General features: G+C 48.2%; 1 protein-coding gene and 1 long non-coding RNA gene across 2 annotated transcripts in view; one reads left to right on the forward strand and one right to left on the reverse strand.

Moving 5' to 3' along the window:
* The window catches only part of ADTRP (androgen dependent TFPI regulating protein), a 66,530-nt gene that overhangs the window by 20,723 nt on the left and 30,525 nt on the right, over positions 1–15,282 (forward strand). The window lies entirely within an intron of this gene.
* LOC109499565 lies at positions 3,490–5,106 on the reverse strand. The gene is made up of 2 exons (XR_002742188.2): positions 4,426–5,106; positions 3,490–4,006 (listed from the first exon to the last, which is right to left on the reverse strand). It is a non-coding gene; the product is annotated as an uncharacterized LOC109499565 (long non-coding RNA).

Below are 15,282 nucleotides of genomic sequence, written 5' to 3' on the forward strand. Positions count from 1 at the left end.
GCAAGAGAGAGCTCTTTCTCCAGGGAGGTCCTGCACGCTGAGCTGGGAGGCCTGGGGGAGTGGGAATAAAAGCTTTGCTCAAAGTGGGCATCCTGCTTTGATGCTCAGTGATTCTACACGTGAGCGGGGCGTATACTTACAGTCCTTTGGTTTGTTTTAAAAAAAATTTTTTTAACATTTATTCATTTTTGGAGAGACAGAGTGAGACACAGAGTATGAGCAATGGAGAGGCAGAAAGAGAGGGAGACACAGAATCCCAAGCAGGCTCCAGGCTCTGAGCCATCAGCACAGAGCCCCACGCGGGGCTCGAACTCACGAACTGTGAGATCATGACCTGAGCCGAAGCCGGACACTTAACCCACTGAGGCACCCAGGCGCCCCCCCTTGTTCGTTTTTAGAGATAAAATCCTTGTCCTAGTCCCATGCTTTTGAGGGAGGGATGAATTAAGGAGCCTATATAAGAGCAGAGCATTTTTTTTAATTTATTTTTTAATCTTTATTTATTTTTGAGACAGAGACAGAGCACGAGCAGGGGAGGAGCAGAGAGAGAGGGAGACACAGACTCAAGCGGGTTCCAGGTTCTGAGCTGTCAGCATAGAGCCCGACACGGGGCTCGAACCCACGAAAGCGAGTTCACGACCCGAGCCAAAGTCGGACACTTAGGCACCCCAAGAGCAGGACATTTTTGCGCCTTTGCTGGGCGTCCAGATCATGTCTGCCGTGTGCTGTGTGTATGGGGCCGGATGACGTATGATACAGACGTAGCCCCCGTCTTCGTAGAGTGTATAGTCTAGAGAAGGGACAGATATTAAACAGTCTCCTAAAGTAATGGATAAGGACAAACTTTACGTATTCTATGAGAAAGACCCACAGCACAGTGTGGGTTTGTGGGTCAGAAAAAAGGCCTCTGTGAGGATGAGTGGCCGGTAGCCGGGAGGGAGCAGGGGGCAAAAAAGGAGTTCAGGCAGAGGTAAGCACACATGAAGCCCCCAGGGTGGGAAGGAGCTCGGGGCACAGAGGAAGGGAGAGCAAGGGAGAGGTGCCGACCAGGTCGGAGAGCAGCTGGTGGGGTTGTCGGGGCCAGAGCATGAAGCCCCGTGGACACCAGGCTGAGGACTGGGCATCCTGTTTTTCTTGCCGTGGGAAGGCTCTGCGGAATCATTGCCGGGGGCGTGACATGATCCGGTCTGTGTCAGGAGAGGCCCACCCGGCTGCCATCTACAGAACACTGTGCAGGTGACAGGACCACTGAGGACGCCTTTGCAGGCATCCAGGTGTGGGTCGTGGTGCCGGGGCCCGCGAGCCAGGTGTGGAGATGAGCAGAGACGGAAGGACTTCGGGAGTGTTTGGGCCGTAGAATTAACAAACTTGCTGATGGCTTAAAGTGTAAGGCAAAAGAACGAAGCCAAGATTACTCCGCTGAGACTTAGCTTGAGACACTGGGGGTGACTTTGCATAGAGGGGGAAGACTGGGGAGGGGAAGACCTGGTAACTTGGCGGGCTTTCTTTCCCTTTTCTGGGGCTGTGGGCTTTTTTGTATTCTGCTTAGCGCACAGCGGACCTAATGGTCCTTCCAAATTTGAAGCTGTAATTGGGCCCTTGCATCCAAATGCATGCAGGCTTGGAGGCTGCCATAAAGCAGCTTTGGGGGGACCATTTGCAGTCATGACCAGGAACGTCTACAATTACCAGAGCTGCTACATGGATCGTTTCGGACTCGATTTGCCTATGCCACGGTGTCCCAACACAGATCCTAGGTCTGGGAGGCTCTCCAAGTCCCTGAAAGGTCTCTGGTCCTGCAGTTATGAGCCACTGCTTACCTTCAAGGTCTCTTCCTCTGTGAGTACATCAGAATTAGAAATAAGGCGTTCTGGAGGGATAGCATTTAAAAAAAAAAAATTGCTTTTGGTCATTATTATTATTGTCGTAATTTCTTCCTAAATAAAAACCAAGGAGCAGATGATAGACCTGATTCCAGACCTTCCCCTCCGTGCTGTGGAAACAGCAGGGAGTAGTCTTAGACGACCTTAAGGGGTAGCTAGTATTTACAAAAACAAACAAACAAACAAAACACACCCAAGCTGGAAATCCGCATTTTGAAAAATTGTGAAAACTACACAGTTAAAGGTACTAGCTCTTGGAGCACCTGGGTGGCTCAGTCAGTTGAGTGTCTGACTCGTGATTTCAGTTCAGGTCATGGTCCCAAGGTGGTAGGATTGAGCCCTGCATAGGGCTCCATGCTGAACGTGTAGCCTGCTTGGGATTCTCTCTCTCTCACTCTCTCTCTCTCTCTCTCTCTCTCTCAGAAAAAAAAAATAAAAGAAAGTTCTGGCTCTAACTATGATTCGTTGAATGTATTTTCCTTTTTTTTTCTTTTAATCCTTTTTGAATGTTTATTTATCTTTGAGAGAGAGAGACAGAGCCCAAGCCGGGGATGGCCAGAGAGAGAGAGAGGGAGGCACAGAGTCCAAAGAAGGCTCCAGGCTCTGGGCTGTCAGCACAGAGCCCGATGCGGGACTCGAACCCACCAGCCGTGAGATCGTGACCTGAGCCGAAGTCGGACACTTAACTGACTGAGCCATCCAGGCGCCTCTGAACGCACTTTCCTTTTAATCAGACTGTTTTTCTTACTTATCACAAATGCCTCTCTCACTTATCAAGACGGAGAGTATCAGAAAACATAGCGGCTTCTTATTCCACTGATTTCTACCACGAAAGTCTGCCTTGATTAAACCTATGAGTGAGGAGTGGACAGCTGGGCCGAGCCCTGTGACTCTGTAAAACACATACTTATATAAGGAGCTAGAGTTATCAACATTTGGGTAGAACTTAGACTTTTGAAAGCTTTTGTTCATGTTTCTGTGAAATTTGTCCACCTGTTCTCATTGTTAAAGTCTACCTTTCTGCCAATTGTCTACGGCTTTTTGTAACTTATGGACACCCTGCTTTTCGTATGATTGGAGAGAGAATGTCTTCTCTCACTTGTGGGCGTTTGCGTATTTGTACCTGCCTTTCTTGTTGTGAATATACTTGTAGTCTTTAAGCGTTTACTGAAAACTAAAAATGCCCTGGATGCCATTACAAAGACCCTCCATTAACACAAAAATCTGCATCTCTCTGCTCAGAGAATCAGCTAATTATGAATGTTTAAAACCAGAATTAGGGGTGCCTGGGTGGCTCAGTGGGTTAAGCATCTGACTCAGGTCATGATCGAATAAGAACCCCCTATTGGATTCCAAGCAGTGGACCTGCTTGTGATTCTCTCTCCCCCTCTATTACTCTTGCATGCTCTCGCTCTCTCTCTCTCAAAAAAAAAAAAAAAAAAAAAAAAGCAACACAAAACAAAACAGGATGAAAGCCTGATGTTAGATAAGGGGCGAAAGGGTAGGGCCACTGCTTGAAAACGCTACTTTTTGCAATTGTCTTAGTTAGGACGCGTGACTCTCATAGACAATAATACAGCGATAGTTCTCTTTTTTACCCATTTCATGCTTGGCAATAAATATTCTTTTATTCATTTTTATTCAGTATGCATTTGTAACAATGATTGGCAGAGATACTAAAATACTTAACCTATCAAACAGTATTTAATAAAAGTCTTTTGTCTCCAATCAGCCCAGGGAGGTTAGTTTAAGGCTTATATGTGGGAACATTTTAATTAATATGCATGCTTTTACTGACATATTTTAAAATACTTTGCTAACCTAATAATGTCAGAGTTAGAAGCATTGAAGTATCATGATGATCACAGAAACTGTAAGCCTGACACAAAAGGTGCTTAAGAAATATTTGTTGAATGATTTTTGACACCTGGAATATGAGTTGTATACCCAATGACAATGGGACCTTAATGGTAGCCGGGGTTTTTTTTAGGGGGGGGGGGCGTTGACTCATAGAGTACAGTAAGGTGCAAATAATCCAAGACGTCGTCAAGTGCAGGCCATCAGGAAATGGACCATCTGGTGAAGAATTTTCTATCTTCACATCTGTTAAGTTTCTTCTGGGGCTGAAAAGTTGAAAGGGGTAAATTATTAGGAAAAGGGGTGCTGGAGCTTGATCCTCAAAAATGAGGTTGGGGTGAAAGGACGCAAAATTTCTTCCCTCTGTGTCTAAGTTGCACAAGTGATTGAACTCAGATGTTTCCTACAAGTTAATTTTTTAGTTCCTGACAAGAATGGCCTTTAAGTACCAGAAAATCCCAGTTTTGGCCCCATTGCTGCCATTGTCTTGCTGTGTGATCCTGGGAACGTTAGTAAACCTCTCTGGGTACGGGGTCCCTGAAGACAGGCGTGTTTACTATTCTTCCCAGGGATGTTATTAGGAGCAAAGAAAATTATCTATGTGCAACGTGAAGCTATCAGTGATACATAATGACCCATACCAAATCGTTGTCAACTTAGAATCACCATGACTCCCTTCTCCAACCTTCTATGCGTAGCAAGGAGAAGCCTGGGACCACACACAGCTTCTAGAATCACTTTCTCCATATAGTTCCAGGCGAGAGTCAGCAGCCAACGAGGGGCATCCTCATGAGATGTGCAAGAGAAGAAGCCGTTATTCTCTAGTGGCAGTTGAGAACAGCTTTGTGGGAAAACAGACACAAGTTTAGCCGCATCTGCTGCACAAGCATCTAGGAATCACACACTTTATACTACAGCAGCTAAATCAATGGTGGCAGCTCCCAGAGGCTTATGAGGGTTGCCACGGCCTCTTGGCCAACTCCCTCAAATCCTCCCTTTGAGCAGAAGTTTCCCTGACTCTTACTGCCCTACCTTGTCCAACGGTTGCCTATCCCCCCAAGACCTTCCTCCTTGGAATCTCTCAACGGGCTTCTGTGTTCCTGCTGGGCTCCTGGCAGATACATGGCCATAAAATGCCTGCTTCCGTCTGAATCATGCCCACACCCTTCACATGAGGAAAGATCCATCCAAAGGAAACAAGGTCTCCAGTGACTTCTGTTTCTAGCTGCAGAGTGGGCATAAGTACCCTGAAACAAACATGACAAGACACCTGAGACATTTAATAAAGTATTTTTCAAAATATTTAAAAATGTTTGGGGCGCCTGGGTGGCGCAGTCGGTTAAGCGTCCGACTTCAGCCAGGTCACGATCTCGCGGTCCGTGAGTTCGAGCCCCGCGTCGGGCTCTGGGCTGATGGCTCAGAGCCTGGAGCCTGTTTCCGATTCTGTGTCTCCCTCTCTCTCTGCCCCTCCCCCGTTCATGCTCTGTCTCTCTCTGTCCCAAAAATAAATAAACGTTGAAAAAAAAATTAAAAAAAAAATATTTAAAAATGTTTGACTGACAAGAAAGTTATGGAAATTCCCCCAGATAACCAAAAGAGGAGCTAACAAAGAGAGGGAGGTATAGGCAATATTTGAAGAGCGGATCACTGGTTATTTCCCAGAATTTTCGAAAAATTAGCTCTCCGATTCCAGAAGAACCAAAAATTGTCACGCAGGACGAAGGGCAGACATGTAGCCACTTGTATGACCCCGTGGACACCTTAGACGTGAGGAAGATCCTAGAAACAGCCAGACTAACAAGATGGGTTTCCCAAATAGAAATCTGATAGCTGATATCTCATTAGCAACAAAGACGCCAGGAGACAGTAAAGTAACAGCTTCAAGCATTGAAGAAAGAAACAAAAACAAAAACAAAAAAAACCCACCAACCTATTTACTCTATGCCAGTGTCTTCTGAAACAGGGGCAAGAGGAAGGCATTTTCAGACACGCAGAAACAGACTTTACCACCTGTAAAGGCTAACGGGGATACTTCAGGAAGCAGAAAAATGATGTCAGAAGGGAGGTCGGCGATCCCAAAAGCAAATGGCAAGCAATTTGTTCAACTTCCGGTGATTTAAAAAAAGAATGCATTAAAATGCTGGATGGAGGGGCACCTGGGTGGCGCAGTCGGTTAGGCGTCCGACTTCAGCCAGGTCACGATCTCACAGTCCGTGAGTTCGAGCCCCGCGTCGGGCTCTGGGCTGATGGCTCGGAGCCTGGAGCCTGTTTCTGATTCTGTGTCTCCCTCTCTCTCTGCCCCTCCCCCGTTCATGCTCTGTCTCTCTCTGTCCCCAAAATAAATAAAAAAGGTTGAAAAAAAATTTAAAAAAAATGCTGGATGGAAATAGGATGCAAATTGGGAGAGGATGGTTGGAAGGAAGGCATTCTAAGGCTGCCTTGGATTGGGGGGGAAGGGGAGGAAGGGGCGAGAGATAAGGACTTCTCTTGGCCCCTACTGAGTTAAAGGAGCACGTTGTAATGTCTATAAGGGCGACATAAAAATGGAGCCTATGGCTTCTGCATCAGTAGAAGAAGAAAAACTGAAGAGGAAAAAAAAATACACTGATGAAAATTTGAATCCATAATCAGAGGCAGTTCCAGGGTGTAGAGAAAAGAGCGAGCACAGGACTCCCGTGGGGTAGGTTCAAACTCATGAGTGCAGGTGTGCTTTATGGGGGACAAGCCTTTGAGCACCATTGAGTTACCTCCCCACCCTCACCCGCAAGCATTTCTACTGCTTTTAAAGGCACAAATCTCTAAATTATGCAACTAACCCCTAATTGAACGATGCCAGTTATTAATGTCGTCAGACACGGGGACAGGAGTGGCAATACGGGAAGATCAGAATACATTTGAGGGGAAAACGCAAAGTTTCTAAAGTACTCGGGTGAAAGGGACCGGCAGAAAAAGAGAGTGAGTGATGAAGCCATCCATTTGGTTCATCCGTTTCTCAGGGGCAAGAGCCCAGCTCCCTAAGGCTTATTCCACAGGCCGCCATTTAATAGTATTAAATTGTGATTATAGATGCATTTGGTGGAGTGTCCTCCTTTCTAATCCTGGCAGGTGTCCCTGGAGGGGAGGTCCTTAGAGGTTTCTGGCATTAAGGAGAGGCTCTTGATCATAAAGTGCTCCCTTCAGGTGACCAGATTGCCTGCCTTCCATGCCGGGCAGCATCACAATTAAGCAGAAGTAGTATGTGCTTCTTTATATTCTGGCTCGTGCTGTTTAGCTGGTGTATAAGTCAAACTCTGGTGTTGACTTTTAATGTCTTCGGGATTTCTTGATTTACTTTCCGGCTCACATCAACGTGGGGGTTCTGCACAAGCCTCCGGGACAGCCTGGGCCACCCCACCAGGGGAAGGGTGAAAGGCAAGCCCTGTTTGCGATGCGGGCTGGGCCCCATGGAGAGATTTAACCAGAAAGCAAACTCCTAGCTCTCCTCCAAGCCTCCACGAGCTGTGAATGCCCCAAGACGAAGACGTTGCCAACACGGGAGCTGCTTCCTCTCCCCCACACCCCCAGTTCCTTAATCCCTTCCATCCTTGTCAATCAGAGTGGTCCATCTTGTCCCTTTTGCTTAAGGCCTGGCCAGAAGCAAGATGTCAGCCTGCTGCTTGGTCCCTTTTCTGAGACCCATTCTCTGGCTTCCAATCAGCCTTTCAATCCGACCACTCTAAGAGAAGATGAAAGGAAGGACACCCTTCTCTTTACCACCCAAAGCAAAGACAGACCTCAAGTGAAAACTTCACTGTCCCGAGCCTATCCCTGATTCTCACCAGGGTTTTGGGGCGGGGGTGGGGGGTGAGGGCAGGGTAGGCTAATTAGGAGTTTGCTTTTGGGCAGACAAGCCACAATGGAAAAGAAGCAGGTGAGTCTCTCCAAACGGGACAGCGACCAAGAGCTTACTAAGCAGCGTCTACGCTTGTTCTACTTCTTCCTATTCTGGTCACCGATGATCTCCGTGTTGCCAGACCGTGCAAGACCTACCTGTGGGTGTGTCGCAGAGACAGGTGGGTCAGTGTTGGCACTCACCGCCAAACCTGGCCTGGGCTCCTCTCTCTCAGAAAATGGAGCCGCCGTCCTCCCAGTTGCTCAATGCAGAAGCCAGCGTTGACCTTGCCACCTCCCCGCCTTCCACCACGCTCACCCCGAATCCATTCTACCTCCAAAATGCTCAGCAAATCTGTTCACCTTCTAGCTCTACCGCCAACACCCTGGTGTCCACATGCACTTCTCATCCAAAATGTTCATTACCTCCCAACTGGTCTTGCTTCCACTCTTAACCTTTTCCACACAACAGCAAAAGAGATTGAAACAGAGTGTTCCCTTCTTGATACTCTTCAGTGACTCTCTGTTGCACCGAGAATGACACCTAAATTCCTTTCTGTGGCCTACCATGTCTGATGAACCTGGCCTCTGCTCGGAGCCCGAAATCCTCAGAACTCTTTCCTACACCAGGACCTTTGCACATGCTGTCCCCTTTGTCAGAAATGATCTCCTTCTACTCTTCCATGGCTCGCGCTTATCATTTGGGCCCCAGCTTAAAAATGACCTCTCCAAGATGGCCTTTCCTGTCTACCCTACTTAAACGTACGTCCCTGGCCCTAATGCATAGATTCCTGTTTGTTTACTTCATAACATATATCATGATTGGTATCTCTGTGGGGTTTTTTACTTGTTTGTAGAAAATCTTGCTGATTCGACTGTAAGATCTACAAAGGCAGGGCCCACATTGTTTACCATTTAATCCCAGCACCTCTCACAGCGCCTGGCATGAAGTAGGCAGTTAATAAAGATTGTTTCGTGGAAGAATGAGTGAAATCTTCACCTCTTACTGTCTTAGCTTCTCTGTGCCCTTGACTGGCCCCAAAGTTCCCCCTTAGGGGCAGAGTGGGGTGTGCTTGGGCTAACGGGGTTGTTGGAGGCAGAGAGGAAGCCTTTAGCAGCCCTGCATTGAGAGTCTGTGGCTCACACTATATGCTTTGAAACTGTGAGGTGTTCTTTTGTTCAGAAAGGTGTAAGTGAGGAAAATTCTAGAGGGATTACTGATAGCTTGAAACATCTATGGGAGTTTTGGTTGTTATACCTGAGATATGACATACTACTGATTGACTTTTGTTCATAGAGATGCACAGAGACATAACAATTCCATACATTTTATGAAAGGAAAGATACTGTTGTTTCCGATCAGGGCTGTGGCTCCAAAACGGACCGTTCTCTGACAGAAACACTTTCCGGCTCACGCTTTCTTCTGTTATCACCATTCTCGGATGTGAATTGGGTAACTGAGTATTCACGTAGCCCATGGGAGTTCAAAAAAGTTATTGAATCAGGGAAGAAAAATGGCAGAGGCTGAAACTAAGAACAGGAATAAAGACATGGCCACATTGGAGGTAACCAGGTGGAAGAAAGGTGGTCAAAGGAAAAACAAGGAGAATCCAAAGAGCCTCTTTCTATCTCTGTGAAAAATGTGTAAAAGGCCAATTCCCCAGCTTTATTGCTGCCTTTCTTGGTTGATAATATATCCAACCAAGGGCTTCTATTGATGGGCAAAGAGGCTAGTAATGGGGTGCATTAGTATATGTAGGTGCCGAGTGAATCCATGAACGTAGAACTTCAATAGAAACAGAATAAATTCTTGGGTGGCCTGCCACAGAACCTAATGTTTGAACATCTCAGTAGTAATCAAGAGTCTTCTTAAGGGGTGCCTGGGTGGCGCAGTCGGTTAAGCGTCCGACTTCAGCCAGGTCACGATCTCGCGGTCTGTGAGTTCGAGCCCCGCGTCAGGCTCTGGGCTGATGGCTCAGAGCCTGGAGCCTGCTTCCGATTCTGTGTCTCCCTCTCTCTCTGCCCCTCCCCCGTTCATGCTCTCTCTCTCTCTCTCTGTCCCAAAAATAAATAAAAGTTGAAAAAAAATTTTTTTAAAAAAAAGAGTCTTCTTAAGTTGAGGGCAGAATTTAAAAAAAAAAAAAAAAGTTTTGGGCCACCTGGGTGGCTCCGTTGGTTAAGCAACCAATTCCTGATTTTGGCTCAGGTCATGATCTGACAGTTCATGAGATCAAGCGCCACATAGGACCTTGTGCTGGCAGAGTGCAAAGCCTGCTTGAGATTCTCTCTCCTCGCTCTCTGCCCCTCCCCCAGCTCACACTTGTGCATGCGCCTTCTCTCTCTCTCTCTTTCTCAAAACAGATAAATAAACTTAAAAATTTTTTTTTTGGAAAAGCCTCATAAAGGCAGGCGAGAGTTCAGCATTTCACTTCCCTTCCTAGGAATAGATTTTACCAGTGAAAATTCAGATTTGAAGGCTAAACAAAAACAAAAAAACCTTTGTGGGCTTTTTTTTTTTTTTTCCTGAGTTTGGAAACCAAAAAGTGCATGATTATTTCAGAGGGTTATTCCAGAGAGCTCTCCTAGTAAGAGCTTGTGTGTTTTGGGTCTGCCTCTCCAAACACATCTAGGAACTCATAAAAGCCACATTTTACTATTCAGTGGTGCGAAGGAATTTTGTGACCTTTTGAGAAATTTTGTTTTGTTTTTCCTAAGAAAACCGCGATAAGGAAGTGAGGCAAACTTCTTGGCAACGGGAAGACTGTCTCAGCGCCCCAGGTTCGCGTTCCCAGTGGCGTGAGGGGACTCTGGGCAAGCAAACTGTCACCAAGTTGTCCTGCATGTGAGTTCCCAGATCTTGCACTCAGAAAGGTGTTCTAATTTCCACCCACCCTTGGGATTTGTGGAACAGACATCCGTGGCAACCACGGACACATCCCCGTGCTATTTCCCCAGTGCCCAGGGGCTCCAAGGTCCAAGTCCAAGAACACCGTGAATAAAAGGTTGAAACCAAGGGGACAGGGAACCGAACAAAGAACATGGGAGTCAACCTGGAAGCAAGAACAAGACATTTGGGGAACGTAAGAATAAGCTCCTGCGTTCCCTTCTTGTCTCTGAAACCAAGGGGGTTGGGACTCAAGATTTAATACCTTCTCAGCGTTTGACACATTTGACCATATTTATCGAAGAATTCTCTTCCCTTTGTCTTACCTCCAGACTTTCTAACTGCTCCTTGTCGACTACCTCTGCAAGATGTTCTTCCAAATCAGGCATTCTCAACTGGGATTGATTTTGCTCTCCAGGGGACACTTGGCAATATCTGGAGATGGTTTTGATGGGGACATCTGGGGGAGGGTGGGTGCTCCCGGCATCTAGGAAGGAGGCGAGGGTGCTGCTAACCATCCTACAACACACAGGCAACCCTCCTCAAAGACCTCTCAGTTCTACACTGTGAGTAGTGCAAGTGTTCCATAGTGTTTATTCCTAGATTCTTTATTCTTTGCACTCATACACTCTTTGGGGGGTCATCTCATCTTCTGCTACTTAAAAAAGTTGTAGCTACACTCTAATGGCTCCCAAGTCTCTGTCTCTAGCTAGATGTCTCTTCTGAGCACAAAACTCGGATTTCAACCATTCTGTTGGACATCTTCAGTGTGATAACCTACAGACAGTCCTTTTGTTTTGCTTTTTAAAACATTCTTTATTTAAAAATGTTTTTTAATGTTTATTTACTTTTGAGAGAGACAGAGCACGAGCGGGGGAGGGGCAGAGAGAGAGGGAGACACAGAATCTGAAACAGGCTCCAGGCTCTGTGCCATCAGCACAGAGCCCGACGCGGGCTTCCAGCTCACAAACTGTGAGATCAAGACCTGAGTCCAACTTGGGCCACCCAGGTGCCCCCAGAATTTTTTATTTTAAAGAGAGAGAGAGGGGCGCCTGGGTGGCGCAGTCGGTTAAGCATCCGACTTCAGCCAGGTCACGATCTCGCGGTCTTTGAGTTCGAGCCCTGCGTCGGGCTCTGGGCTGATGGCTCAGAGCCTGGAGCCTGTTTCCGATTCTGTGTGTCCCTCTCTCTCTGCCCCTCCTCCGTTCATGCTCTGTCTCTCTCTGTCCCAAAAATTAAAAAAAAAAAAAAAGAGAGAGAGAGAGAGAGAACACGTGAGTGAGCGAGAGGGGCAGAGGGAGAGAGACTTTTCCAAGCAGGCTCTGTGCTCAGCACAAAGCCTGATGTGAGGCTTGATCTCATGACCCTTGGGATCACGACCTGAGCCGAAATTAAGAGTCAGATGACCAACTGACTGAGCAATTTAAAAAAAAAAAAAATTCTCGATGGAGCTGGGTGGCTCATTTGGTGGAGCGTCTGACTTCTGCCTAGGTCACGATCTCGCAGTGTGTGGGTTCGAGCCCCGCGTCGGGCTCTGTGCTGACAGCTCGGAGCCTGGAGCCTGCTTCGGATTCTGTGTCTCCCTCTCTCTCTGCCCCTGCCCCGTTCACACTCTGTCTCTCAAAAAATAAATACAGGTTAAAACAAATGTTTTTTTAAATAATAAAAAAATAAAAGAATTCTCAGCAAGGAAAAAAAATGTTTATCATTGAACAACTAGTGTGTGCTATATCATCTTTTAATAAAAGGGGATTAAAATGAGTTTTTGTTCTAAAAGAACAAAGCACCGATTAGTGACGCACTGTGAGAGGAGACACAGTTTGGGATGCTGCTCAGGAAGAGAAACCCTAGAGTCGCTTAGGTCAGACCGATTCGCCCCTAGCGAGCCTCGCAAAAGAGAAAGGGGGTCTTTGCGTTAAACAAGGACTTTCACCGTGAACTCCAGGCACTCCCCCCAGCGGTACCTCTTGTTGGCCAACACTTCCCGAAGAGTCTCCACTCCGTTATGCTTTAGAGCTCGCCGAGTCCCAGGTCGCACTGCAGGGCTCTAATAAATATGCACTGAAATTCATTAATGTTTCTTTGAGTTTGAAGCCCCTGCCCCATATACTTTCCAGTTTCCCGGAGTGCTGAAACGGAACTGCTTCTCGTGAGATAGTTGATGGATAGCGAATGAGGGTGTTTCCCAAGCAAACTTCTTCTTTTCTCCTGCCCCTGTGGCCCCCTCCCAGATGCCTTCCCTTCTGCGGGTTAGACCCCCGCCTCCCCTGCGGTGAACACACGTGTCCCTCTTCACCCCCATGGAGGCTAACCCCAAACCAACCAACTACTCGCATTTGGGAACGCCACCAGAGAGCAGCAAGCGCCCCTCTTCAAGAACAGCTGGCGTGTCGCTTCAGGAATACCCTGATGGGTCAGCAAGGGAGAGCCGGAGGCAGGAAGGCGAGAGAGTTTGGAAACCGGTCCCTCATGGGATCAGTCATGTGGGGAATTTGGAACTTTGCCCCGGAGCGTGTGCGTGCACGGTGCTTTCCTGAATCGCTGTTATCTCCCAGGGAAACCAGCTGCCCACACATCGTGTCCTTTACTGACATCACGATGCGCTATCTGAGGGGAAGCGACGGTGGCCCGAGACACCGTGGCTCTTAAAGCAAGAGCAGATTCTCATGTTTCTGCAACTTTCTCTTTCGTGAAAAGAACAGTCTCCTCTCTCCAACTTGGAGCAGCTTTCTAGAGAGCTGCCCATCTGTCTATGTCTTAAAAACAAGTCTCCATGTGTGCTATCTGGAGCCAGGCTCAGAAGCACGGAGGAAGGGTGGATCACACTCCAATTCAGAGGAGGAGATGCAAAGAAGATACCGGACGAAACCTGGGGCTTTCCACCCGGCCCGATCCCCAGAGCGGAGGGCCAAGGCCAGCAGATCCCAAGACGAACAAAGTACAGCGTCTGCTGGTTACATAGGTTTTGACTTCCTGCAGGGCTGCTGGCTCCTGGGTGCTGACACCCCTTTAGCTGAGTCTCCAGGGTAGTCGTCGTGACGTTGACACCCTGAGCTTGTTCCCAGGCGTCCCATTTTCTCACGGGTTTCCCTGTGACCCACGACGTCCACTCTCAGGACCTGGGGTTCCATCTGTAGCCATGGCAAAGGATGGTGATCGCCCAAAGAGGGATTGATGTGGCCCTGTGACCGTGGACACAGCCCGCTCTGCAGCCGCCCACGTCAGCTGCACCTGGCCTTCAGCTGCTGTCTTCTCCTTCCAGAACGCCAGGAAGAGGTGGAGAGGTGGAGGACGGCCCCTCGCTCTTCTGCCCCACTCCATCGTTCCACTGATCTGTGCATGAATGCCACAAACAGTCACGTGGCCGGAGAAGGGCAAGTAGTGGGTCGGGCGCTGGCGATGAAACGGGAATAGCCCTAAGCCTCGAGTCGTTTCTATCCCTGGGAGGTTTGGCCAGTGTCACGTGAGCACAGTGATGTGACTCTGATGTGAAGGAGCACGGGAGGTCCAGCTGTGGCCGGGAAGGGAACGTCCTGGAGGTTTCAGGATGCGGCGAAGGCTCCCCGGAGGCAGCGATATCTACGCCAAGCCCCGTAAGGTGAGAAGAAGGTGAAGGAGGCGACGGAGGGGAGGGACATGTGTGTGACGTACCACTGTGGGTGGCGGAAGAGGGGCGAAGGCTGTACGTAGGGACAGCACGGCCTAGAGGTAAGGCGGGCGAGGCGACCACATCCTCGGGAGCTCTGCAGGCTGCACGAAGGACTTAATTCTACTTTGCAACACATACGTTCAAATCGAGGAAATCGATCAGAAAGCACTTATTAAGCGGAGGAGGGAGGCGTCCTGAGAAAGGAGATGAGATCTTTGCCCTCAAAGAGTTGATAATCTGATGACACCAGGGGAAGAAAGCTGACCGTGGAAACACGAAAGTGACAGCGTAAGAAACAGAACGGAATGGAACTGAGCACCGCAGGGCGGAGGGCAGCCCCAAAGAGCTGTGGGAGGGACAGGAGCGTGCGCACCTCGTGCAAAGGCAGGATGTGACATGGGTGTGGCGTGGCCGGGGCATGGGCCCCAGAAGTTGCAGAAAGGGCTGCGTGCTCAGCTCCGAGAGGCGGGCTGGCTTCCTCGGTGAGGCTTCTCCTTTGCAGTAAGGGGCTGTCGTTGTTACCGCTGACTGAAATCCTCCAAGCATTTAGATCTCTGTGTCACCAGCTGGGGTAGAATACCTCCGCTCCAGCCTCTCAGCACAGAATAAAATACGGGCTGTTGTCCGACTCATAAGGGGAACAAAACCAACCAAAAACACCCCAGGGGGGGAAAGGGTATTTATGGGAGTCGATCTACTACTCTGATCATGAGAAGCCTAATTATACAATATTATCTCCTTAGGGGCAGAGTCCCCGCCTAGAGATTCTGTTTTATTATTTTGCTTTCAGATCTTATCAGTTTATGGAACCTAGATCTCTGACCTGTTCTGCGTCGGGGACACCACCTACTAGTGGAAAATGTTAGCGGAACAATTTGCTTTCCCCTAAACACAGACAAACGAGAAAAGAGACTGTTCGTTCCATCTCTCTCTTTTTACTTCGGTTGTCTGGCAACCTATTGCTAAGTTTCAATCTCAGTAAGAGCAGCCCAGCAAAGCTCCGGTTGGTAGATCTGCATTTTAGTGTCTCCTGGGTCCTGATTTTCCTTCATGTGTCCTCATGGTAGGGCGGGTGCTTTGGGTTGCAAGGCATCTCAAAGGTGTGTGGGGCTGGTCGGGAGAGAAGCATTCTAGAGCTC

Source organism: Felis catus, chromosome B2 (assembly GCF_018350175.1).
Source record: "Felis catus isolate Fca126 chromosome B2, F.catus_Fca126_mat1.0, whole genome shotgun sequence".
NCBI classification, from domain to species: Eukaryota; Metazoa; Chordata; class Mammalia; order Carnivora; family Felidae; genus Felis; species Felis catus.